Source organism: Bombina bombina, chromosome 6 (genome assembly GCF_027579735.1).
Source record: "Bombina bombina isolate aBomBom1 chromosome 6, aBomBom1.pri, whole genome shotgun sequence".
NCBI classification, from domain to species: domain Eukaryota; kingdom Metazoa; phylum Chordata; class Amphibia; order Anura; family Bombinatoridae; genus Bombina; species Bombina bombina.
In genome coordinates this window covers 799,716,878-799,743,475 of record NC_069504.1, presented here as the reverse complement: position 1 = coordinate 799,743,475, position 26,598 = coordinate 799,716,878, and positions in this window count along the sequence as shown.

The window sequence follows — 26,598 nt, the reverse complement described above, 5'->3', positions numbered from 1 at the left end:
ACGCATCCGCTGCCCAAGATTTTAACCAAAGCGCTCTGCGCCACAATAGCAAACCCAGAATTTTTTCGCCGCTAACCTAGCCAATTGCAAGGTGGCGTCTAGGGTGAAAGAATTAGCCAATTTAAGAGCACGAATTCTGTCCATAATCTCCTCATAAGAAGAAGAATTACTAATAATCGCCTTTCCTAGCTCATCAAACTAGAAACACGCGGCTGCAGTGACAGGGACAATGCATGCAATTGGTTGTAGAAGGGAACCTTGCTGAACAAACATCTTTTTTTAGCAGACCTTCTCATTTTTTATCCATAGGATCTTGGAAAGCACAACTATCTTCTATGGGTATAGTGGCGCGCTTGTGTAGAGTAGAAACCGCCCCCTCGACCTTGGGGACTGTCTGCCATCAGTCCTTTCTGGGGTCGACTATAGGAAAACAATTTTTTAAATATGGGGGGAGGTACTAAAGGTATACCGGGCCTGTCCCATTCTTTACTAACAATGTACGCCACCCGCTTGGATATAGGAAAAGCTTCGGGGGGCCCCTGGGCCTCTAAGAACTTTTCCATTTTACATAGTGGTTCTGGAATGACCAGATAATCACAATCATCCAAATTGGATAACACCTCCTTAAGCAGAGCGCGGAGATGTTCCAACTTAAATTTAAAAGTAATCACATCAGGTTCAGCTTGTTGAGAAATGTTTCCTGAATCTGAAATTTCTCCCTCAGACAAAACCTCCCTGGCCCCCTCAGACTGGTGTAGGGGCCCTTCAGAAACCATATCATCAGCGTTCTCATGCTCTACAGAATTTACTAAAACAGAGCAGTCGCGCTTTCGCTGATAAGTGGGCATATTGGCTAAAATGTTTTTGATAGAATTATCCATTACAGCCGTTAAATGTTGCATAGTAAGGAGTATTGGCGCACTAGATGTACTAGGGGCCTCCTGTATGGGCAAGACTGGTGTAGACGAAGGAGGGGATGATGCAGTACCATGCTTACTCCCCTCACTTGAGGAATCATCTTGGGCATCATTTTTACTAAATTTTTTTATGACATAAAATACATATAGTTAAATGAGAAGGAACCTTGGTTTCCCCACAGTCAGAACACAATCTATCTGGTAGTTCAGACATGTTAAACAGGCATAAACTTGATAACAAAGCACAAAAAACGTTTTAAAATAAAACCGTTACTGTCACTTTAAATTTTAAACTAAACACACTTTATTACTGCAATTGCGAAAAAGTATGAAGGAATTGTTCAAAATTCACCAAAATTTCACCACAGTGTCTTAAAGCCTTAAAAGTATTGCACACCAAATTTGGAAGCTTTAACCCTTAAAATAACGGAACCGGAGCCGTTTTTATATTTAACCCCTTTACAGTCCCTGGAATCTGCTTTGCTGAGACCCAACCAAGCCCAAAGGGGAATACGATACCAAATGATGCCTTCAGAAAGACTTTTCTATGTATCAGAGCTCCAAACACATGCAGCTGCATGCCATGCTGTCCTCAAAAACAAGTGCGCCATACCGGCGCGAAAATGAGGCTCTGACTATGATTAGGGAAAGCCCCTAAAGAATAAGGTGTCTAAAACAGTGCCTGCCGATATAATCATATCAAAATACCCAGAATAAATGATTCCTCAAGGCTAAATATGTGTTAATAATGAAGCGATTTAGCCCAGAAAAAGTCTACAGTCTTAATAAGCCCTTGTGAAGCCCTTATTTACTATCTTAATAAACATGGCTTACCGGATCCCATAGGGAAAATGACAGCTTCCAGCATTACATCGTCTTGTTAGAATGTGTCATACCTCAAGCAGTAAGAGACTGCACACTGTTCCCCCAACTGAAGTTAATTGCTCTCAACAGTCCTGTGTGGAACAGCCATGGATTTTAGTTACGGTGCTAAAATCATTTTCCTCATACAAACAGAAATCTTCATCTCTTTTCTGTTTCTGAGTAAATAGTACATACCAGCACTATTTTAAAATAACAAACTCTTGATTGAATAATAAAAACTACAGTTAAACACTAAAAAACTCTAAGCCATCTCCGTGGAGATGTTGCCTGTACAACGGCAAAGAGAATGACTGGGGTAGGCGGAGCCTAGGAGGGATCATGTGACCAGCTTTGCTGGGCTCTTTGCCATTTCCTGTTGGGGAAGAGAATATCCCACAAGTAAGGATGACGCCGTGGACCGGACACACCTATGTTGGAGAAATTATATTTAACTTAGGGGGGTGTTAGTGTTAGGGTTAGACTTAGCTTTAGGGGTTAATAAATTTATTACTGTAGCGGTGAGGTCCGGTCGGCAGATTAGGGGTTAATACTTGAAGTTAGGTGTCAGTGATGTTAGGGAGGGAAGATTAGGGGTTAATACTATTTATTATAGGGTTATTGAGGCGGGAGTGAGGCGGATTAGGGGTTAACAACTTTATTATAGTAGCGGTGAGGTCCGGTCGGCAGATTAGGGGTTAATAAGTGTAGGTAGGTGGCGGCGACGTTGGGGGCGGCAGATTATGGGTTACTAAATATAATGTAGGTTGCGGCGGTGTACGGAGCGGCAGATTAGGGGTTAATAATAATATGCAGGGGTCAGCGATAGCGGGGGCGGCAGATTAGGGGTTAATAAGTGTAAGGTTAGGGGTGTTTAGACTCGAGGTTCATGTTAAGGTGTTAGGTGCAGACTTAGGAAGTGTTTCCCCATAGGAAACAATGGGGCTGCGTTAGGAGCTGAACCCTGCTTTTTTGCAGGTGTTAGATTTTTTTTCAGCTCAAACTGCCCCATTGTTTCCTATGGGGGAATCGTGCACGAGCACGTTTTTGGAGCTGGCCGCGTCCGTAAGCACCGCTGGTATTGAGAGTTGCAGTGGTGGTAAATTATGCTCTACGCTCCCTTTTTGGAGCCTAATGCAGCCATTCTTTGAACTCTAAATACCAGCGGTATTTAAAAGGTGCGGGGAAAAAAAGCACACGTAGCTAACGCACCCCTTCTAACGCAAAACTCTAAATCTAGCCGTAAGTGTCTTTTATTACGCATTTACTGATTATGCTATTCTACTGTTTTTAGTGGTCCTTAACTCTAAAGTGTGAGTCAGGGGTGGAACTACCATTGGTGCAGCAGCTACAGTAGCACTAGGGCCCAAGTGCTGGGGGGGCAAAAGAGGCTACTCCTAGGTCGTAACACTCCATAGATCAAGCCACTGAGCTGTTGTTCATTCCTGGTAGAGCACTTCTCTTTCTGTCACTTATATTCAAAGGATTCTCCAGCTTGAAGAGAAATTGTAGTACAGACTGGGCTGAACTCACTGAATGCACAAAAGAAAAAGGGTGGAACTCTCCAGCATGGTAAGATCTCTCTCATTTATGTACTGTATGTGAAAGAGAGACAAGCCTAGTGCAATACAGCACTGCCTGATATGAGAGTTTTGTTACACTTACACTTTGTGCATTGTATTTTATATTACTATACACTTTAGATTGGAGCCTTGATGATCGAAAGTTCCATGAGGCGACAAAATATTCAAAGGGGATCGGTCGCTATGTCGAGAAAACCAGCAAAATATTCCAAATGACTGACAGTGTTTAAAGACAGCATCGCAGAGAGGACATAACCCCCATCTCAATAAACTCCTTACACTACTTAAACCCTAATCCCCAATACCCCACCGCAAACTACTCTTACACTACTTAACTGCCCAACCACCAATACCCCACCACAAGCACCCCTACACTACTTAACCCCCTAACCAACAATATCCCACTGCAAACTACCCCTAATCTATTAACCCCTTAACCACCAATACCACCACCTCAAACTATCCCTACACTACTTAACCCCCTAACTGCCAATTCCCCACCACAAACTACCCCTAACCTATTAACCCCCGAACCACCAATATTCCCACCGCAAACTATCCCTACACTACTTAACCCCTAACCACCAATACCTCACCACACACAAACCCCTACACTACTTAGCCCCCAACCACCAATATGTACAAGAAAGTGCAGGCACTACTCAGTGTGTTATGCATAAAAGCAAAAAAATGATTAAAGGATCATTAAAAGTTCTATTGGATAGGCAGACTTACAGACATGAGGGTGATGACCTGACTCGTTTCGTGCCCCCTAGTGGTGCTTAATCATAGGCTAAGCCTATGATTAAGCGCCACTAGGGCACGCAAAACCTGCCAGGCCATCACCCTCATATTGTTATAATGTACCACAGTACCTTCGGTTTAAACTATGAACCTTAAAATACTAAACCCTTTCCTCTAAATAATAAATTTACTAAGCACTAATATAATTATTTATGGACTACACAGGTCTCTAAAATGTAAATTATAACTATAAATTACACCTTTAAATCACAGCTACAATTTAACTATAGTTATGGAATACCTTTGATTTAAAACATTAAAATTATAAAACAACCTTTTATGCATACCTTCAGGCCCGACACTATACTAATACACTGATATCACGACATAACAATTTCTGGCAACCCTCTCCCTGGGCTCATATCCATGTTGCATATAAACTGGGCAATTTTTCTATATCGCCCATCTACCGCCTTTTAATCACACAGGCTTCCAGAGATGTCATGGGAAATATACTAACCAAATTACAGAGGGAAGACTTGGGGGACATATCTCTTAGAGACATACTTACTAGCTTAGAAAGAACAAGGACTGCTAGTTTAGCTGTACAGATTAGGGAAATGCAGATTAGGATGCTAAGTGGAGACTACATTACCCCCGCACACAGATTTTATTGGAATCAGGACCTTCCAAATCAGTGTATTAAATGTTCATTATCAGAACCCACACTCAAACATTATTTCTTTGCGTGTCCTTATATTAATCAATATTGGAGACGTTTACAACACTGGATCAAGATAATTTTCAAGATTGACCTCCTTTTTGACTCTAAATTAATTTTCCTTCTATCATGGAAACCACTACATAAGTCACTATACCCCATGCTTACTCTTAGTACCTTACTGGCCCGACAATGCATTTTGACGCAGTGGACTTCCAAAAACCCTCCCACACTGACCCAATTTAAACATAGGATGCTTCGGCAACTGTATATAGAACAATTTGATACCACCCTAGATACCAAACGTAGGCTGAGACCTTTTCTACGTAAATGGCAGAATTATATACTGAGCCTCCCCATCTGTCAGCAAAAACAGATATTGAGACCTTTTTTGCAGCATGTGTTTATTGAAGCGACGCTTAGAGGAGAATGGAGTAACATACTTTAACCTGCCCCATATACCCCCTGAGTGGAGAAACAGATCAATGACTTGGTATGGACTTAGCTGGAAATACACTCATTCGGTTTTATTGTGTTACTGTTAATATAAATGTTTGTTAGTTGTAGATAGTAAGATAAAAATGGAAAACACATGACCTAAGGAATATACATGCCTTTACTGATCATCAGGGCCGCCATCAGGGGGTGACAGGGGTGACTCCTGTCAGGGGCCCAATGAGCCAGGGGGGCCCCATGAGGCAAGAACTAAAAAAAAATTATTATTTTTTTTTTTTTAAATTTTGGCAGCCACCAGTGGGTACTACAGCAGAGTGCTAATTGAGCATGGGAAATGTTATTACAAGGAGTAAAGTATTAGCATTTGAGAGGATTTCTTAGTGTGCACTAAACCACTATGCTCAGTGTGAGACAGACTTGGCACTTTGTACAGTGTGTGCCTGAGTCAGACGGCAGATCACTTTCATTTGAAGAGGAGGTAGGACTTACTTAGCAAATGTTTTTTATTTCTTTGTGCAATTTTGGATTGTAACTTCAGTGTGGTAGTAGTTGTATGGTGGGGCTAGGGGTCCATAAAAACACATTTTTTTAGCAGCAGTGTATTTATGATTATTTGACAATGCTGTAGAAATTCTATATTTAAAACCATGCAGAAATGTTTCCTCCTCAATACACAAATGGTAGATGCCCTTTTGGCAGATATGCATTTTATATATATATATATATATATATATATATATATATATATATATATATATATATATATATATATATATATATATATATATATATATATATATATATATATACATATTACATTCCAGTTTACTGCCCCTTTATGCAAGGACTTTCCAGATGCAAGGAGGCATTTTATCTAAGATTTTTACATCTGCATAAAATTTTATACTCTCAGACTAAGATTGCTCAGTGTTTGAAATGAGACAGGTTAACTTAAAACTGTTCAGTTTACACTACAGCTGACTTAGTTTTGAAATACATACCAACAAGCCTAAATCCTGCATTTAACCAGATCTAATGGTATGAGTACCACAGCTTATGGTCCCACCAAGGCCATATAGAGTACAGCATTTTCAAAATCCATAAGTACAGCTGACAGATGGGAAAATTTGTACACTATATTTGAAGTGGTGCTCTTGGTTGGGGAAAATAGGAAAAAAAGAAACAAAAAAATGTCAACCTTTTAAAGGTACTTTTCTTCATCTAGCCATCTACCCAGCTCATTAATGTACAATTTTGAATTCACAGAATTATTTTTGTTTGCACATTTACAAATATGATTCTTTAAAAAGTGATCTTTTAATTTCTGCATTTTTTTTTATCATGCATGTCACACACTGTTGATTTAGGGGATGCAAGGTGCATAAATGTTTCCTCCTGTGAGTGTTTCTGTGGGTGTATGTGTTTATGTCTTTGTGCTTTGGTTTGTGTCTCTATGTGTATGTATTTTTTATCTGTGGGTCTCTCTGTGAGGGTGGGTGTGTATGTCTTTGTGCATTTTCTGTGGATGTCTGTGAGGGTGTGTGCATATGTCTTTGAGCTTTTTCTATGGGTGTTTCTGTGAGGGTGTTTGTGTGTATGTATGTATGTCTGTGTTTTCTGTGGGTGTCTCTGTGAGGGTGTGTGTATGTCTTTGTGTGTTTTCTGTGGATGTCTCAGTGAGGGTGTGTGTATGTATGTCTTTCTGTGTTTTTCATGTGGTTATCTCTCTGTGTGTGTATGTCTTTGTGTGTTTAATGTGGGTGTCTCTGTGTGTGTATGTGTGTATATGTCTTTGTGTGTTTTATGAGGCTGTCTCTGTCTGTGTTTCCTTGGGTGTATGTGCAAGTTTGAGTTTGTGTGTCCATTGTCTGTTCCTTTTTAGGACATTTTCACCTTACTACAAATTATTTCTACAGACTTTGAGACTAACAAGACCTTTCCGGAAGTAACCGCTCCACCATTTAACCTTTAAATTATTGTTTAGACAGTTCAGGGCCCTTCCTTTCAGCCACTGTTATGTGAATCCTTATGTGTGAGTGTGTTTGTGTGTTTTAATGTATGAGTGTGTCTGTGTGTGTGTATGTTACTACCTTTACAACATTTCCAAGTTTAAATAGACAATTAAGAATAAAGTGCATATACGTTTTAGTCACTTGGTCAAAAATTGCACATGTCAAAGGAGGGGGGGGGGGGCCTTATCAATGGTTGAGTCAGGGGCCCTAAAATTTCTAGTGGCGGCCCTGCTGATCATGAATATGTATATTTCATATTGAAAATATTTCAGAGACTATATTACTAACTTATGTACTAAAATGTATCTAACATGTATTTATGCCATATCTCCTATTGTTGTACTGGAGAACATATGTCTCTGTTTCTATGTGTATTCACATGTGTTCCTTCTATTTAATAAAGAGAATTTGAAAAAAATAATAATATATAAAACAACCATTAATACATTACCAGTAACCAATATCAGAGTTTTCCAAAATCATACGTGAAGGTATTTTTGCAAACAGGGTATCACAAAACACAGATAACACAAGTTATTCCAAACCAGGCCCCAAACCAAAGTGTGTTTTTTGTGTTCTTTCCCATCTTTGCATAGTCTTTTTGTCTGTGACAAAACTCTATCTTCAATTCTAAATCAACCAATGGAAATTCTACGGGTACGCCATTTAGTCTGACCTTATTTCTCATTGGCCCTTGGAAATGCATATGGTAATTTTAAATACCCTGACAATTTAAAATATAGATTGGTTGCAATTCTCATATTGAACACCGGGGGGACAATAGGCAACAGAATGTAGTTCAATTTTTCAGCTACAGGGAAAATATATTCCCTTATATATTTTTAAAACATATATTTAATATACTTATTATTCCCTAGTATTAATAAACTATCTGGTCAACATATATGAGGCTATTTAATTTAACTGATCATGTGTATTTCAATACCAGACATGGGGGTATATATATATATATAAATATATATATATGTATAATGCACGTAATAATGAATATACCTATCTGATGTATGCTTCCATACAATTCTACTTATAATATTTTATGAAATGTACTTTAAAAAAAAATCATATTTCTATTAGGGTACTTAGAAGAATTTTTATAATTTAATACTTTCAGTATGATATTAATTAATATTTTAGTTATTATCTTATATCATATACATACCCTGTGAGTAGCAGTCTGATGTGATTCTGTAGTAATTCATATTATTATAGAGATATACTGTGTGTATATATATATATATATATATATATATATATATATATATATATATATTTATTTATTTGATTTTACTTCATTTAATAGGAATATATTGCCTATTTGTGGATATCACCTTAATATTTAGTGCATAAAACTATATGACACAATTCATGGCACACATTACATAGGCATTTATATACCAGTGTCTACTAGTCATATTTGGATCCTCATTTTCCCACCAGATTCCTGAAACAAAGAAAAAAAAATTTAGTTTTATTTTGAAATACAGTCAAATATTTTAAATTCATCAATACAGCTACCCACTCAATACAGCAGACACTTATCTAATATAGTATATCAGGCATAAAGGTATATCTCCCAGACCAATATATATATTATTTATATAATCTGAGTATTTTAAATAGATCTGATAATTATACAATTCATATATTTAAGTTTTAATCTTATATGCTTTCAAAATACACAGGTTTTACAAGACTTTCTTAGATACCTTTAACTCAGACGAGGAGTCTATGGTTTTGTATATCTAACTCAGTATGGAATAATTAACACTTAGATGATAGACATTTATATTTCCTGGCCACCCTGGAAATGTATCTCAAACTGCAGACTTCCGGTCTCTCTCTGACTACAGGGGTTCAGGTGATCTAATTCTTTAGACAGGAAACTCCATATATGGGCGTTCAAACCTGAGAGTGCCAAGTGATACAAATCCCTTTGAAGTGACCTGCCTTCACTATTGGGACAAATGTTTATTTCCTTTTGTTCTTTGAGGCCATCCATCTGTATTTGAGTATAGCTAGGGGGAGGTCTGTGTCTGGGATGTAGTTTCAGGCCTGTTTAAATAGACCTGTACAATTTCAAAACATTTGTACCCAGGGTTAATATTTTAAGATAAATTATTTATCTATATAATGCATCTATATGTGTACCAGGGGTCAGCAACGTGTCTGTACACGGATACTGGTGTCCGTGACCGGTCCTTGCAGTGTTCGCCGCACATTTTGCGGTGGGGAAGGAGTCTACTGCACATTTTGCAGTTGGGACGCTGGGGAGTAACTCAGGAGGACTCAGAGTAGAAGTTAGGAAAGACTCCTCCTTGACGCAAGACAGCAGTGCCATGTTTGGCAGGGTTGGGGCCACACCAGCATGAGGACGCTGCTCACAGAGTCAGTCAGTGTGAGCGGGAAAGAGCAGAGTACTTCACACCTCCCTTAGTGCACAAACGGAAAGGGATAGTGGCATGGTGTGGGCGCAGTAGTCTACCACTGCAGTGCTGGTCGATCAGTTATAAAAAAAAAGCACACAAGGGAGAAGTCTGAGAGAGTGAGACTACAAGATTTGTAAATCTTTTTACAAAAACAATATCTGGTTAGTTTAGGATTGGAAACGTAGTTTATTAGATATTAGCATTAGCAGCATATATAGCAAGTGCAACCAATGAAAGAATGATGTTGTTATGTTAACTTTCAACAAATGTTGTTAACTTCAACAAATGTACACTGACACTATTAGCAAAGATGGGTAATACTAATCAGATCAAATATGATTCATAAAGACATATATATATATATATATATATATATATATATATATATATATATATATATATATATACTGTGTATATATATATATATATATATATATATATATATATATAAAATTTATATAAATATATATATTGTATGGAAGTGTGTAATACACAGCAAATCATCATCAATCAGCATTTAAAGAATAACCAGATTCCAGTCAGAATATTTTTTTTTATTAAACAGGGCTTTTTATTGCATACTCAGTGTGCATTAATTTATGTATCCAAGAAAAGATGAAAACGATCCTACTGCTGTAAAAGTATTCACTTTATTAATTAAGAAACAGTTCACATGAGTGCAAAAAGCGGACTTACGCGTTTCGACTTACAATTGTGCAGTAATCATAGACCCTCCTTGTTGTAACAACACCTGTGGATTTTAACCCCAGGTAAGTAACAGCACTACACCCACTTAACTCATTCCTCACCAGACCCTGCTTAATGAAACTAAACTATTGGCTTATAACGGTAAACATAATAGCATATGAGCATATACCGTTAGTTGTATTATCTCTATACTTCTAATCCTATTCCTATATATACAACCATAGCAATAAAATGATCTCAAAATACATACAGTAAATCAACTTGTTTGCGCTATCTTTTCTATCCTAGGCTCTAAAGTTTAACATTCAGAATGGTCGCTTGCTAACCATTACATCACTTAAAGTGCATGACCATATATTTCCAAATAGCATGTTTAAGTATTGAGATAGATTTTTATCACCTATGGATATAATAAAATCTCATACAATATTAGAATACAGTGTATACTGCCATGTACCAATGGTATCAGACTCTATATTCTCGGACAACATATTTAGGTTGTGGAAACATATTCCAATAGTGTAGTACTAATAGGATACATGTATTATGCCTAGCTATAACTCTCCCATCTTTAAAACCAGCCATTTGTGATAGTTTGACAACCCTATTTAAATAGAGGTTATTACCTTACAGCCTAGAACCAACAATTTATTATATCATATTCTGAGTTGAATTTGAGAGGTACCTGGGTCTTCAATCTGAAGATCCAGTGTGCCTCTTGTCTCTTTAGTTGATTCAGCCTATCCCCTCCTATTTGTGGTTTTTTTAATCACTTCAATGGCATTCCTAACGTCTTGATTGTGATCTTCTATGAAATGTTTAGCTAACGCCGAGCAAGACACTTTATTTTGAATATATGTATGATGCTCCCTAATACATGTTCTCACTTCTCAGGTAGTCATCCCAACAAATTGTTTTTTATGTCCTTGTTCTTTTTTCCCCTTCACAGGTGTACTCTTTTGTGCCTTTGGATCGCCTTCAGTCTTCTCAGACGTCTTGGACCCATCTCCTCTTTTTACATCACGCATGAATATTTGGATTAACCGCTTTGGAACTTTGTACTAGTTACTAGCGTCTTTTCCTGTACTGTGCACTTTCTCTCCCGGGATTTGTCTAGATTGGCCAATCTTGCTAGCTTCTGTTTTAATTATATAGGTATATGCATTTGTTTTTAAACCTGTGCTGTTTTATATATTTCATATTGTATGTCTTAATGTTTACAACTCACATGTATTTGGATCAATAGATCCATTATTTCTGTTTCTTTTTTAGTAAAATCTCCTTTTTTATATCTAATATTCTTTTGGTCGCTTGAAGCATCATTGACTCTAATTGCACTCATTGTACATTGGTCCTTTTAGATATCTACACGTAATGGTTACACATTAGCATTTTTAGCATTTTTGTTTATATATTCACTTTATATTTATATGTAACGTCACATTTTACTATTACACATTGTCACTCCACACCTTTTGGTTCACTATTACTTGAATTTGTTGGATTATCCTCATACACAATTGCACATTATTCTTCATAATTAACTTTTAGTTTTTCATTACTGGCTAGATTCTGTTCAGTCTCCTTGAGTGCACTTTAGCCTTATTCCTTTACACCCTCTTTTGTATATTTCACTCTATCAAGTACACCACAAAATTTGTGTTGCTGTTGATACAGCCCTTTACATCAAATTCTTCTCTGGTAACATAAGACTTGAATTTATTAGTTTTATTAATAAAGCCACAGGCTCTGCATCTACTGCTGCCGCATTTGTAGGTACCTGTAGTCTGTAGCCAAGTACTTCTATGTTCAGTTTGTTTGTCTCTGAGTTGGCTAGGGGATAGTAGGTTACCCAGGGTTTTACCCTTTTTGTACACAAATTTGCACCTCCTCTCTACTGTCTCTTTCAAGGCTGGATCTCCATATAGCATTGGGAAGTATTTTTTTTATAGTATCACATATTTCTGAATACTGATTAGAATACTGGGTACAAATAATGAGTTTCTTTCATGTAATTAGCAAGAGTCCATGAGCTAGTGACGTATGGGATATACATTCCTACCAGGAGGGGCAAAGTTTCCCAAACCTCAAAATGCCTATAAATACACCCCTCACCACACCCACAAATCAGTTTTTACAAACTTTGCCTCCTATGGAGGTGGTGAAGTAAGTTTGTGCTAGATTCTACGTTGATATGCGCTCCGCAGCAGGTTGGAGCCCGGTTTTCCTCTCAGCGTGCAGTGAATGTCAGAGGGATGTGAGGAGAGTATTGCCTATTTGAATTCAATGATCTCCTTCTACGGGGTCTATTTCATAGGTTCTCTGTTATCGGTCGTAGAGATTCATCTCTTACCTCCCTTTTCAGATCGACGATATACTCTTATATATACCATTACCTCTACTGATTCTCGTTTCAGTACTGGTTTGGCTTTCTACTACATGTAGATGAGTGTCCTGGGGTAAGTAAGTCTTATTTTCTGTGACACTCTAAGCTATGGTTGGGCACTTTTATATAAAGTTCTAAATATATGTATTCAAACATTTATTTGCCTTGACTCAGGATGTTCAACGTTCCTTATTTCAGACAGTCAGTTTCATATTTGGCATAATGCATATGAATAAATCAATTTTTTTCTTACCTTTAAATTTGACTTTTTTTCCCTGTGGGCTGTTAGGCTCGCGGGGGCTGAAAATGCTTCATTTTATTGCGTCATTTTTGGCGCAGACTTTTTTGGCGCAAAAAACTTTTTTCTGTTTCCGGCGTCATACGTGTCGCCGGAAGTTGCGTCATTTTTTGACGGTTTTTTTGCGCCAAAAGTGTCGGCGTTCCGGATACGGCGTCATTTTTGGCGCCAAAAGCATTTAGGCGCCAAATAATGTGGGCGTCTTTTTTGGCGCTAAAAAATATGGGCGTCACTATTGTCTCCACATTATTTAAGTCTCATTATTTATTGCTTCTGGTTGCTAGAAGCTTGTTCACTGGCATTTTTTCCCATTCCTGAAACTGTCATTTAAGGAATTTGATCAATTTTGCTTTATATGTTGTTTTTTCTATTACATATTGCAAGATGTCCCAGATTGACACTGAGTCAGAAGATACTTCTGGAAAAACGCTGCCTGGTGCTGGATCTACCAAAGTTAAGTGTATCTGCTGTAAACTTGTGGTATCTATTCCTCCAGCTGTTGTTTGTAATGAATGTCATGACAAACTTGTTAATGCAGATAATATTTCCTTTAGTAATGTTACATTACCTGTTGCTGTTCCATCAACATCTAATACTCAGAGTGTTCCTGTTAACATAAGAGATTTTGTTTCTAAATCCATTAAGAAGGCTATGTCTGTTATTCCTCCTTCTAGTAAACGTAAAAGGTCTTTTAAAACTTCTCATTTTTCAGATGAATTTTTAAATGAACATCATCATTCTGATTCTGATAATGGTTCCTCTGGTTCAGAGGATTCTGTCTCAGAGGTTGATGCTGATAATTCTTCATATTTATTCAAAATGGAATTTATTCGTTCTTTACTTAAAGAAGTCTTAATTGCATTAGAAATAGAGGATTCTGGTCCTCTTGATACTAAATCTAAACGTTTAAACAAGGTTTTTAAATCTCCTGTAGTTATTCCAGAAGTTTTTCCTGTCCCTGATGCTATTTCTGAAGTAATCTCCAGGGAATGGAATAATTTGGGTAATTCATTTACTCCTTCTAAACGTTTTAAGCAATTATATCCTGTGCCATCTGACAGATTAGAATTTTGGGACAAAATCCCTAAAGTTGATGGAGCTGTCTCTACTCTTGCTAAACGTACTACTATTCCTACGGCAGATAGTACTTCCTTTAAGGATCCTTTAGATAGGAAGATTGAATCCTTTCTAAGAAAAGCTTACTTATGTTCAGGTAATCTTCTTAGACCTGCTATATCTTTAGCGGATGTTGCTGCAGCTTCAACTTTTTGGTTAGAAGCTTTAGCGCAACAAGTAACAGATCATAATTCTCATAGCATTGTTAATCTTCTTCAACATGCTAATAATTTTATTTGTGATGCTATCTTTGATATCATTAGGGTTGATGTCAGGTATATGTCTCTAGCTATTTTAGCTAGAAGAGCTTTATGGCTTAAAACTTGGAATGCTGATATGTCTTCTAAGTCAACTTTGCTTTCCCTTTCTTTCCAGGGTAATAAATTATTTGGTTCTCAGTTGGATTCTATTATCTCAACTGTTACTGGAGGGAAAGGAACTTTTTTACCACAGGATAAAAAATCTAAAGGTAAATTTAGATCTAATAATCGTTTTCGTTCCTTTCGTCACAATAAGGAACAAAAGCCTGATCCTTCATCCTCAGGAGCGGTATCAGTTTGGAAACCATCTCCAGTCTGGAATAAATCCAAGCCTTTTAGAAAACCAAAGCCTGCTCTCAAGTCCACATGAAGGTGTGGCCCTCATTCCAGCTCAGCTGGTAGGGGGCAGATTATGATTTTTCAAAGAAATTTGGATCAATTCAATTCACAATCTTTGGATTCAAAACATTGTTTCAGAAGGGTACAGAATTGGCTTCAAGATAAGGCCTCCTGCAAAGAGATTTTTTCTTTCCCGTGTCCCAGTAAATCCAGCGAAGTTTCAAGCATTTCTGAAAGGTGTTTCAGATCTAGAGTTGGCTGGAGTAATTATGCCAGTTCCAGTTCTGGAACAGGGGCTGGGGTTTTATTCAAATCTCTTCATTGTACCAAAGAAGGAGAATTCCTTCAGACCAGTTCTGGATCTAAAAATATTGAATCATTATGTAAGGATACCAACATTCAAAATGGTAACTATAAGGACTATCCTGCCTTTTGTTCAGCAAGGGCATTATATGTCCACAATAGATTTACAGGATGCATGTCTGCATATTCCAATTCATCCAGATCACTATCAGTTTCTGAGATTCTCTTTCCTAGACAAGCATTACCAGTTTGTGGCTCTGCCGTTTGGCCTAGCAACAGCTCCAAGAATTTTTACAAAGGTTCTCGGTGCCCTTCTGTCTGTAATCAGAGAACAGGGTATTGTGGTATTTCCTTATTTGGACAATATCTTGGTACTTGCTCAGTCTTCACATTTAGCAGAATGTCATACGAATCGACTTGTGTTGTTTCTTCAAGATCATGGTTGGAGGATCAATTTACCGAAAAGTTCATTGATTCCTCAGACAAGGGTAACCTTTTTAGGTTTCCAGATAGATTCAGCGTCCATGACTCTGTCTCTGACAGACATGAGACGTCTAAAATTGATTTCAGCTTGTCGAAACCTTCAATCACAATCATTCCCTTCGGTAGCCTTATGCATGGAAATTTTAGGTCTTATGACTGCTGCATCGGACGCGATCCCCTTTGCTCGTTTTCACATGCGATCTCTTCAGCTCTGTATGCTGAACCAGTGGTGCAAGGATTACACAAAGATATCTCAAGTAATATCTTTAAAACCGATTGTACGACACTCTCTGGCGTGGTGGACAGATCACCATCTTTTAGTTCAGGGGGCTTCTTTTGTTCTTCCGACCTGGACTGTAATTTCAACAGATGCAAGTCTGACAGGTTGGGGAGCTGTTTGGGGGTCTCTGACAGCACAAGGAGTTTGGGAATCTCAGGAGGTGAGATTACCAATCAATATTTTGGAACTCCGTGCAATTTTCAGAGCTCTTCAGTCATGGCCTCTTCTAAAGAGAGAATCGTTCATTTGTTTTCAGACAGACAATGTCACAACTGTGGCATACATCAATAATCAAGGAGGGACTCACAGTCCTCTGGCTATGAAAGAAGTATCTCGGATACTGGTATGGGCAGAATCCAGCTCCTGTCTAGTTTCTGCGGTTCATATCCCAGGTATAGACAATTGGGAAGCGGATTATCTCAGTCGCCAAACGTTACATCCGGGCGAATGGTCTCTTCACCCAGAGGTATTTCTTCAGATTGTTCAAATGTGGGGACTTCCAGAAATAGATCTGATGGCTTCTCATCTAAACAAGAAACTTCCCAGGTATCTGTCCAGATCCAGGGATCCTCAAGCGGAAGCAGTGGATGCATTGTCACTTCCTTGGAAGTATCATCCTGCCTATATCTTTCCGCCTCTAGTTCTTCTTCCAAGAGTAATCTCCAAGATTCTGAAGGAATGCTCGTTTTTTCTGCTGGTGGCTCCAGCATGGCCTCACAGGTTTTGGTATGCGGATCTTGTCCGGATGGCTTCTTGCCAACCGTGGACTCTTCCGTTAAGACCAGACCTTCTGTCGCAAGGTCCTTTTTTCCATCAGGATCTCAAATCCTTAAATTTAAAGGTATGGAGATTGAACGCTTGATTCTTAGTCAAAGAGGTTTCTCTGACTCTGTGATTAATACTATGTTACAGGCTCGTAAATCTGTATCTAGGAAGATATATTATAGAGTCTGGAAGACTTACATTTCTTGGTGTCTTTCTCATCATTTTTCCTGGCATTCTTTTAGAATTCCGAGAATTTTACAGTTTCTTCAGGATGGTTTGGATAAAGGTTTGTCTGCAAGTTCCTTGAAAGGACAAATCTCTGCTCTTTCTGTTCTTTTTCACAGAAAGATTGCTAATCTTCCTGATATTCATTGTTTTGTACAAGCTTTGGTTCGTATAAAACCTGTCATTAAGTCAATTTCTCCTCCTTGGAGTTTGAATTTGGTTCTGGGGGCTCTTCAAGCTCCTCCGTTTGAACCTATGCATTCGTTGGACATTAAATTACTTTCTTGGAAAGTTTTGTTTCTTTTAGCCATCTATTCTGCTAGAAGAGTTTCTGAATTATCTGCTCTTTCTTGTGAGTCTCCTTTTCTGATTTTTCATCAGGATAAGGCGGTGTTGCGAACTTCTTTTAAATTTTTACCTAAGGTTGTGAATTCTAACAACATTAGTAGAGAAATTGTGGTTCCTTCATTATGTCCTAATCCTAAGAATTCTAAGGAGAAATCATTGCATTCTTTGGATGTAGTTAGAGCTTTGAAATATTATGTTGAAGCTACTAAGAATTTCCGAAAGACTTCTAGTCTATTTGTTATCTTTTCCGGTTCTAGGAAAGGTCAGAAGGCCTCTGCCATTTCTTTAGCATCTTGGTTGAAATCTTTAATTCATCATGCTTATGTTGAGTCGGGTAAAACTCCGCCTCAAAGGATTACAGCTCATTCTACTAGGTCAGTTTCTACTTCCTGGGCGTTTAGGAATGAAGCTTCGGTTGATCAGATTTGCAAAGCAGCAACTTGGTCTTCTTTGCATACTTTTACTAAATTCTACCATTTTTACGTGTTTTCTTCTTCTGAAGCAGTTTTTGGTAGAAAAGTACTTCAGGCAGCTGTTTCAGTTTGATTCTTCTGCTTATAATTTAATTTTTTTTCATTACAAGATTTAAACTTTATTTTGGGTGTGGATTATTTTCAGCGGAATTGGCTGTCTTTATTTTATCCCTCCCTCTCTAGTGACTCTTGCGTGGAAGATCCACATCTTGGGTAGTCATTATCCCATACGTCACTAGCTCATGGACTCTTGCTAATTACATGAAAGAAAACATAATTTATGTAAGAACTTACCTGATAAATTCATTTCTTTCATATTAGCAAGAGTCCATGAGGCCCACCCTTTTTGTGGTGGTTATGATTTTTTTGTATAAAGCACAATTATTCCAATTCCTTATTTTTTATGCTTTCACACTTTTTTTTCTTATCACCCCACTTCTTGGCTATGCGTTAAACTGATTTGTGGGTGTGGTGAGGGGTGTATTTATAGGCATTTTGAGGTTTGGGAAACTTTGCCCCTCCTGGTAGGAATGTATATCCCATACGTAACTAGCTCATGGACTCTTGCTAATATGAAAGAAATGAATTTATCAGGTAAGTTCTTACATAAATTATGTTTTTTTGTCACTCGGTTTATCAACTTTCTCTCTTAAGAGCACTTCCCTGTCCATAGCATCTACCTGTTTGCTTACCTTTTCTATTTGTTTTTTGGGGTATCCCCTATCCGTTATTCTCTTAGTCAGTTCTTTTTTTGCTGTTATATATCCACTTTCTTGGGAACAATTTCTTTTTACCCTCATCATTTGTCCTTTAATAATTCCTTTTACGACATGCTGAGAATGACTGCTTGCTGCGTGTAAAAGGGCGTTCCCGGCTATAGGTTTCCTATAGAGGTCAGTACTTACTCTTTTTTCATCATTGTTACCCCATAGTAAGATATCAAGGTAGTTGATGTTATTTTTGTTCCACTCATACATGAATCTCATACCCATTGCATTTCTATTCAGGAATGCTACAAAGAGCTCAGATTCTTCTTTGTCCCCATCCCAAACTAGGATGAGATCGTCTATAAACCTTGTATAAAGGATTATAGACCCTTTAAATGGGTTTTCATCTCCCTGTATTATCTACTGCTCTAGCCAACCCATAAACAGGTTTGCATATGAGGGCGCAAATCGCGCCCCCATAGCAGTACCCTGTTTTTGCAAATAATATTCTCCCTCGAACACTAGATAGTTGTGTTCGAGGAGGAACTTGATAACGTCCAGTACGAAGCTCATGAATTCTTCATCAAACATCCCTTCTAATTCAAGGAAATAGGTCACTGCCTTTAGGCCCAAGTTGTGTGAAATAGTGGAATATAACAAGACTACATCAACTGTCAACTAGCTATATGTGTCTTTACATACAAAATCATTAATTATATTCAAAACATGTTTAGTATCTTTCAGATTGCTATCCAACTTGTGGACTAAGGGTTGCAAGATGTCATCAACCCAATTAGACAAAAGCTCTAGAATATAACTCAGACCAGACACAATGGGTCTCCCTTTAATATCACTTAGCCCTTTATGAGTTTTGGGCAAGTGATAAAAAATAGGGACCCTTGGGAACTCAGCATACAGGCTATCAAACGTTGCTCTATCAATGTGGCCATTCTCAAGACCCTCATCCAAGATGAAGCGCAATTTCCTTTGTATATACAATGTGGGATTTATAGATAACTTTTGATACACATTTTCATCATTTAGTTGCCGTTTGGACTCAGAGACATACCAGTCTCTGTCACACACTACTCCCTTTATCTGATCTTTTTATGACTATAGTGTCATTGTTTTCCAATGCTGCTACTTCTTTTTCTTTCTTAGTTAAATTACATTTAGGTGGCCCATTCTGTTTCTGTGCTTTAAGAATAACCAGATCATTCATAACCCTTTTTTGAAATAATTCCAGCTGTTTACCTCTGGTCTGTGTGGGATAAAACCTAGATCCTTGTTTAGGCATATTATGACACCTTTTCTTACTTGTATTTCTCTCTACTTCAGATTCATTCCCTTGTTGCATATACTCTCCAGTATCATTATCTGACAATAGATCTGTTTTAGCAAAATGTTTTTTTCAGAGTTAGTGACCTTACAAACTTATTTAGATCTAATATTGCTTAAAATTATCCGCACTAGGGCAGAAACCCAACCCATAATTTAAAACTTTAATTTCTGTCTTACTTAAGGGGTAGGATGAAAAGTTTAAAGCAGCACCATCTAGAACTATTTCTCGTTCTGGCTCAATTGCCTCAGTTGATACCTGTTTTTTTGTATTTTGTGACTCTCTGTACCTATTTTCTGTCCCCCACTTTTGGTTTCATCCTGATCCTTCTGAAAAACCTGTTGTTTGGGTTGATAATTTAAATTTTTGTTTTTATTATTCACACCTTTGTCATTGAATGGTTTTTGGGCCTAGCTCCTTGTTCTATAATGCTTCTAGATTCCACTACCTGCCCAGCACTCTCTACAGGTAATTAATCTGTTTCAGAAAGTAAGAACTTGTCAGATGTAACTAAATATGTCAATGATGCTGATGCAGAATCTTCCTCGTCTGTCTGGTCCACATTACTAAATGTAACCCTTTTATTCTTATTCTTTTTTTGCCTACGCCACCTCCTATTTTTTTGTGTATTTTTCTGTTTGATCCCTTTCTAAGGTTTCATTTGAACTACCTTTCTGATTCTTTTTAAATGGTCTCTTTGAATTTTTGGTCCACAAATAAACTCTATCATTTAAATAATCTTTTCTATTCCTTAAAAACGTTGTATGTTTTGTATTAATAATGAGCTGTCTGGCCTCTTCAACTGCCTTTTGGAGTAAATTATCATAGGAAACATACTCAGGTATTTCTTTGAACTTATTCGGTTCTAGTTGAATTTTTACAATTTCATCTTTTACTTTAGACTGTTGTTCAATCTTATATTTAACCAACAGTCCCATCAAGCGGAGTGAACACTCGGTTAGCACTTCATTCCATTCTGATATAAACTTTTATCTTTGACTTAATTTATGTATATCACTATCAATTGCAGTTGTGATTTATAAATGTGGGGCCCGATCCGATATAAATCGTCGCCCGCAAAAGCCGGCGACGCCAATATTTGCGCGGGTTTGGTATCCTATATACGGCGTAACTTAGAAGTTACGCGCGTAGATTTCTGCCTTCGCCCGTAGTTTCTTGGCCCATAGACTGACATACAAAACACGCGCAGTTTGGTATCCAATATACGGCGTAAGTGCTTACGCGCGCAGATTTCAGAAAATCTACTCCAATCTCATCTCGCCACAAATTTCAGCCGCAGGAACCCTTGCACTGACTTAGAAACCAACGTAACTCTCGGAAGGCCTAACAAGTGCATGCTTAACAACATACATATCAGCAGCTTGATCACAATAGTTAACCTCTTAAAAACATTTATTATTCCTGCCCCTGCAAGTTTGTCAAACCAATCACAAAGGGGTGCATCATGGGGCCCAGGGGGACATCATGGGGCCCAGGGGGACATCATGGGGCACAAGGGGTGCTGGAAGCCCTACAATCCCCTGTTGTTCTGTCTACACATGCTGATTCTATAGTTGCTGCTGAGGTCCATGGTGATGGTGCTGCCCCTGCTGCAGCTGGTCATCGAATTACATACTGCGGAGTTCCACTGCATGTAAGTGAAACTACTACATCCCACCCCATTCCCTTAACCACCCTAATTACTGAAAATATATCATTAGTTCAATTCATGTTTTGGTCACTATGATTTATTGACTATCATTTAGAGGAATGAAAATGGATGTTTATACCTTATGTTCACACCTTCCGTAAAAACATTATTATTTAGATATATATACCCATGTGCAGGGATAGGCAAGGTGTCCTTCACTAAAACTCTTTACCTTAGAAAATGTCAGCAACAGCCTTGGCTCGTGCCTATCCCTGCACATGGGTCAATTTCTATTCGATGTGAGAAACCTTGATTTACATCTTAAAAGTGAATATCACTATATGTACCCTTCATACACAACTATGTGATGTGGTTTAGAGAACATGAATATGTCATAAACATGATGATATTACCTTTTCTGGGCCATTTCCACACAGGCCTTATTATATTTTTCAAAGATATTAGTGTACTAAAACACCCCTCACATGGATGGGGATGACAATTATATGGTAAATAACAGAGGACAAGATTTAGGATGAAATATAACAATATTTATTTTCTTTTAGGCTTCTTAGATGAGGGGGCTGAGGGGCCTGGAGTGGGTCTCCTGCCTCTCCTGGGTTGTGTGGATTCCGAGGATCCTGCAGGAGTGCTGGCCACAGATGAGATGCTGGAGGCAATGTCCTGCTGGTGGGTGAAATGCTACCCCAACACACCAAACAGTTGGTTCTGTTCCCTCCATCTGTTGTCACTCTGAATCTGCATGTCAGAAATAACTCACAGCTTCTGAGATTGATTCTGGACCATAGCACTTAAAGATGCTGCCATGTCCCGTTGCAGCTCAATGGAACGCTGTTGTAAAGTCTGTTGACTCCTGTAAAACCTGCGTTGGTCCCTCTGCATTCTCTCGCAGGTTGATGTGAGACTCTCGCAGGTTACTGTTTGCCTCCTCTGTAGGGCAATGTATTCATCGCCCATGGCGGAAGTCAGCGGATCTATGGGCTCTTCCCCAGCAGGGACTCTAGGCACCGGTTCAATTTCAATATCCTCAGCTGCTGGTGCTGCCTGTGGGATGATCTCAGCTGCTGGTGCTGCCTGTGGAATCTCAGCTGCTGGTGCTGCCTGTGGGATGATCACAGCTGCTGGTGCTGCCTGTGGAATCTCAGCTGCTGGTGCTGCCTGTGGGATGATCTCAGCTGCTGGTGCTGCCTGTGGGATGATCACAGCTGCTGGTGCTGCCTGTGGAATCTCAGCTGCTGGTGCTGCCTATGGGATGATCTCAGCTGCTGGAGCTCTTCCAAGTGCAGCAGATGGTGGAGATGTCCGGATGGACTGATAGTCCCATTGCCGGCTGGTGTGCACCCACTCAGCCTGCTGGTAGAATCCCTGAGTGGCCTGATATTGTTGGGGTGGTAAAGGCATCTACCCTTCGGGGCTGGCTTGGCTCCCCCTCCAAGCCAAAGGAATAGTCCTCCGGCCAGGGCTCCTGCCAGGTATCCTCATGTAATGCTGGCGGCATGACATCCGGATTGTCAATTGAGGCAGTCCAACCCAGCTCATGCCTGGCATACTCCTGCTGGACTCTCCGGACCGGTGGTCGAGGTGGAGAAATACTTTGTGGCGGTCGTGGAGGGGGATGCATGGGCGTTGGCACCCTGGTGACTGGAGGTTCTGTGGAGGAGTCAAATGATGAGAGGGATTAGTACAGTCAGATATATATCCATGTGGGCATACAATGTACATGCTAGGGCCTATACACATTCTCATGTCAAACTCTATAACATGTATGTGCACATTGAGATTTGTGATATGAGGGTTTTTAATATGCAAAGTATACATGTATGTGTTTCATACAATAGTTCTTTGTACATGTCAGTGATGGAGAAAATGTGTTCTTTAAGTGACACTATGGTTGTGATGACTATAGTGTCCATTTACTGAAAACTCTACATGTGGCTTGTGGCCTGTGTTACTCTGAGATATGTTAGTATTTCACTATTCCACCTCATATCATGAATTTCAATGTGTTAAGTAGCATTAAATGGACATTAAACCCATTTTGATTCTTTCATGATTCAGCTAGAGCATGCAATTGTAAACAACTTTGTAATTTACTTCCATTACCTAATTTGCTTCATTCTCTTGATATTCTTAGCTGAAAAGCATATCTAGATAGGCTCAGAAGCTCCTGATTGGTGGCTGCACATCAATGCCTCGTGTGATTGCCTCACCCATGTGCATTGATATTTAATAAACAAAGAATAAGAAAATAATGAAGCAAATTAGATAATAGAAGTAAATTGGGATGTTGTTGAAAACTGTATTCTCTATCTGAATAATGAAATAAAAAGATTTGGTTTCATGTCCCTTTAATGTTAAATCTCATTGTAGATGTTTTTGTTAGTAGGCCAAATACCATGCTCCTCATTGTGTACATGAATGTGTGACATTATAGGATGTTATATCTCAAATACATATAATACTGGTGTGTGGGATGTTACTCACCAGCATGCTGCGCTGATGTTGCAATCCCTGAGTCACGAGCCCCTGGAAGTCCACGGACTGCTGTGACGCTCAGGGACCTACGAATCAGCTCCTGCCACTCGTTATATTCCGCCTCATGGTGAGGCCCACCTCCTGTTGCCCTCTGGGACATTGCTTCTTGGCCCATCTTCTCCTTAACTCTCCTCTTACAGTCGTTCCACCTCTTCTTTAGGCCATCCACATTCCTCCTCTGCTCGGACACACCATTAACGGCCTCCTCCACCTTCAGCCAGGCATCTTTACGCCTACGGGCAACTCCTTTGCCCTTCTCTTGGCCAAAGAGGGCGGTATGGTTCTCCAGGACAGCCTGGACTAGAGCGAGGTTTTCAGCGAATGTGAAGTTGGGGCACCTCATACGCTCATCGTCCTGGGCCGCCTGGCTCCCTCCCTGGGATGTCCCTGGTGTGGGTTCCTCCCTATTCTCTCCCTCCTCCCCCCTTCTATCCCCATGTGCACCCTCTATCCCTCTTCTGAGTGTGCCTGGCCTTGGGGCAACCCCGCTCCCATCCTCCCTTCTAGCTCTCCCTCTCCCCACTCCGCTCACTCCCTGACGGGGACCCTGCTGCTCCTCCTGTCCATAATCCTCTCCCTGCAACTCCCCTTCCCTCCTCCTCCCCGCCCTAGCTCTCCCTGACATCCTCACACTACACACACTCACACTCACTCCCACTTCAATCACACACAATCACAACCAAACACTCAGCCTTTCACACTGTAAAAGATAAATAAAATGTGTAAGGTGTTATAAAAAAAAAAGTGTTGTGTATTTTGTATATGTGTGTATGCAAAATGTGTGCAATATGTAAAAAAGTGACAGTAATGTACAAGCTTAACAAATCCACCAAATCCGACCTAACTAAATATTATGCAATGCGCCTCTCTCTCTACTCTAACGACTTTCTCCTACTCACTGTAGTGTGCTGTAGCTCCAAGAACCGACCAAACACACTAAAGAAAATGGCGGCTGCGCAGGGGTTTAAGTATGAATTTTGAATGTCGTAATTACGTGGAGCATCTCTTAGAACTGGCCGTTATTTTTTACGATTCGTAGGCTAATTTGCATAAAACTACACTTTATTGAGAGTTTACGTGAACAAAATACTGGCGTAAGTACTTGCGACGACTAAAATGTGTATTTTAGCTGATCGACGGTTTTTCCTACTTACGCCAGTTTAGCATCTGACGGCGCAGTATATTGGATAGGTCGAGTTGCGAGGTGAAATTACGGGCGGCGCGGGTTCCCTCGCTTGCGCCGCAAACTACGCCGTATATCAGATCGTGCCCGTGATTGTGAATTGTGAATGCAGCAGCATGCTATGAATGTAATTTTACATTTCTGTGTGTTGCTGTTGTGTGAGATAGATAGCACATTAAAACATAATTTATGCTTACCTGATAAATTCCTTTCTTCTGTTGTGTGATCAGTCCACGGGTCATCATTACTTCTGGGATATAACTCCTCCCCAACAGGAAATGCAAGAGGATTCACCCAGCAGAGCTGCATATAGCTCCTCCCCTCTACGTCAGTCCCAGTCATTCGACCAAGAATCAACGAGAAAGGAGTAACCAAGGGTGAAGTGGTGACTGGAGTATAATTTAAAAGATATTTACCTGCCTTAAAACAGGGCGGGCCGTGGACTGATCACACAACAGAAGAAAGGAATTTATCAGGTAAGCATAAATTATGTTTTCTTCTGTTATGTGTGATCAGTCCACGGGTCATCATTACTTCTGGGATACCAATACCAAAGCAAAAGTACACGGATGACGGGAGGGATAGGCAGGCTCATTATACAGAAGGAACCACTGCCTGAAGAACCTTTCTCCCAAAAATAGCCTCCGAAGAAGCAAAAGTGTCAAATTTGTAAAATTTGGAAAAAGTATGAAGCGAAGACCAAGTTGCAGCCTTGCAAATCTGTTCAACAGAGGCCTCATTCTTAAAGGCCCAAGTGGAAGCCACAGCTCTAGTGGAGTGAGCTGTAATTCTTTCAGGAGGCTGCTGTCCAGCAGTCTTATAGGCTAAACGTATTATGCTACGAAGCCAAAAAGAGAGAGAGGTAGCAGAAGCTTTTTGACCTCTCCTCTGTCCAGAATAAACGACAAACAGGGAAGAAGTTTGGCGAAAATCTTTAGTTGCCTGCAAGTAGAACTTGAGGGCACGAACTACATCCAGATTGTGTAGAAGACGTTCCTTCTTTGAAGAAGGATTTGGACACAAGGATGGAACAACAATCTCTTGATTGATATTCCTGTTAGTGACTACCTTAGGTAAGAACCCAGGTTTAGTACGCAGAACTACCTTGTCTGAGTGAAAAATCAGATAAGGAGAATCACAATGTAAGGCTGATAACTCAGAGACTCTTCGAGCCGAGGAAATAGCCATTAAAAACAGAACTTTCCAAGATAACAATTTTATATCAATGGAATGAAGGGGTTCAAACGGAACACCCTGTAAAACGTTAAGAACTAAGTTTAAACTCCATGGCGGAGCAACAGCTTTAAACACAGGCTTGATCCTAGCTAAAGCCTGACAAAAAGCCTGGACGTCTGGATTTTCTGACAGACGCCTGTGTAACAAGATGGACAGAGCTGAAATCTGTCCCTTTAATGAACTAGCTGATAAACCCTTTTC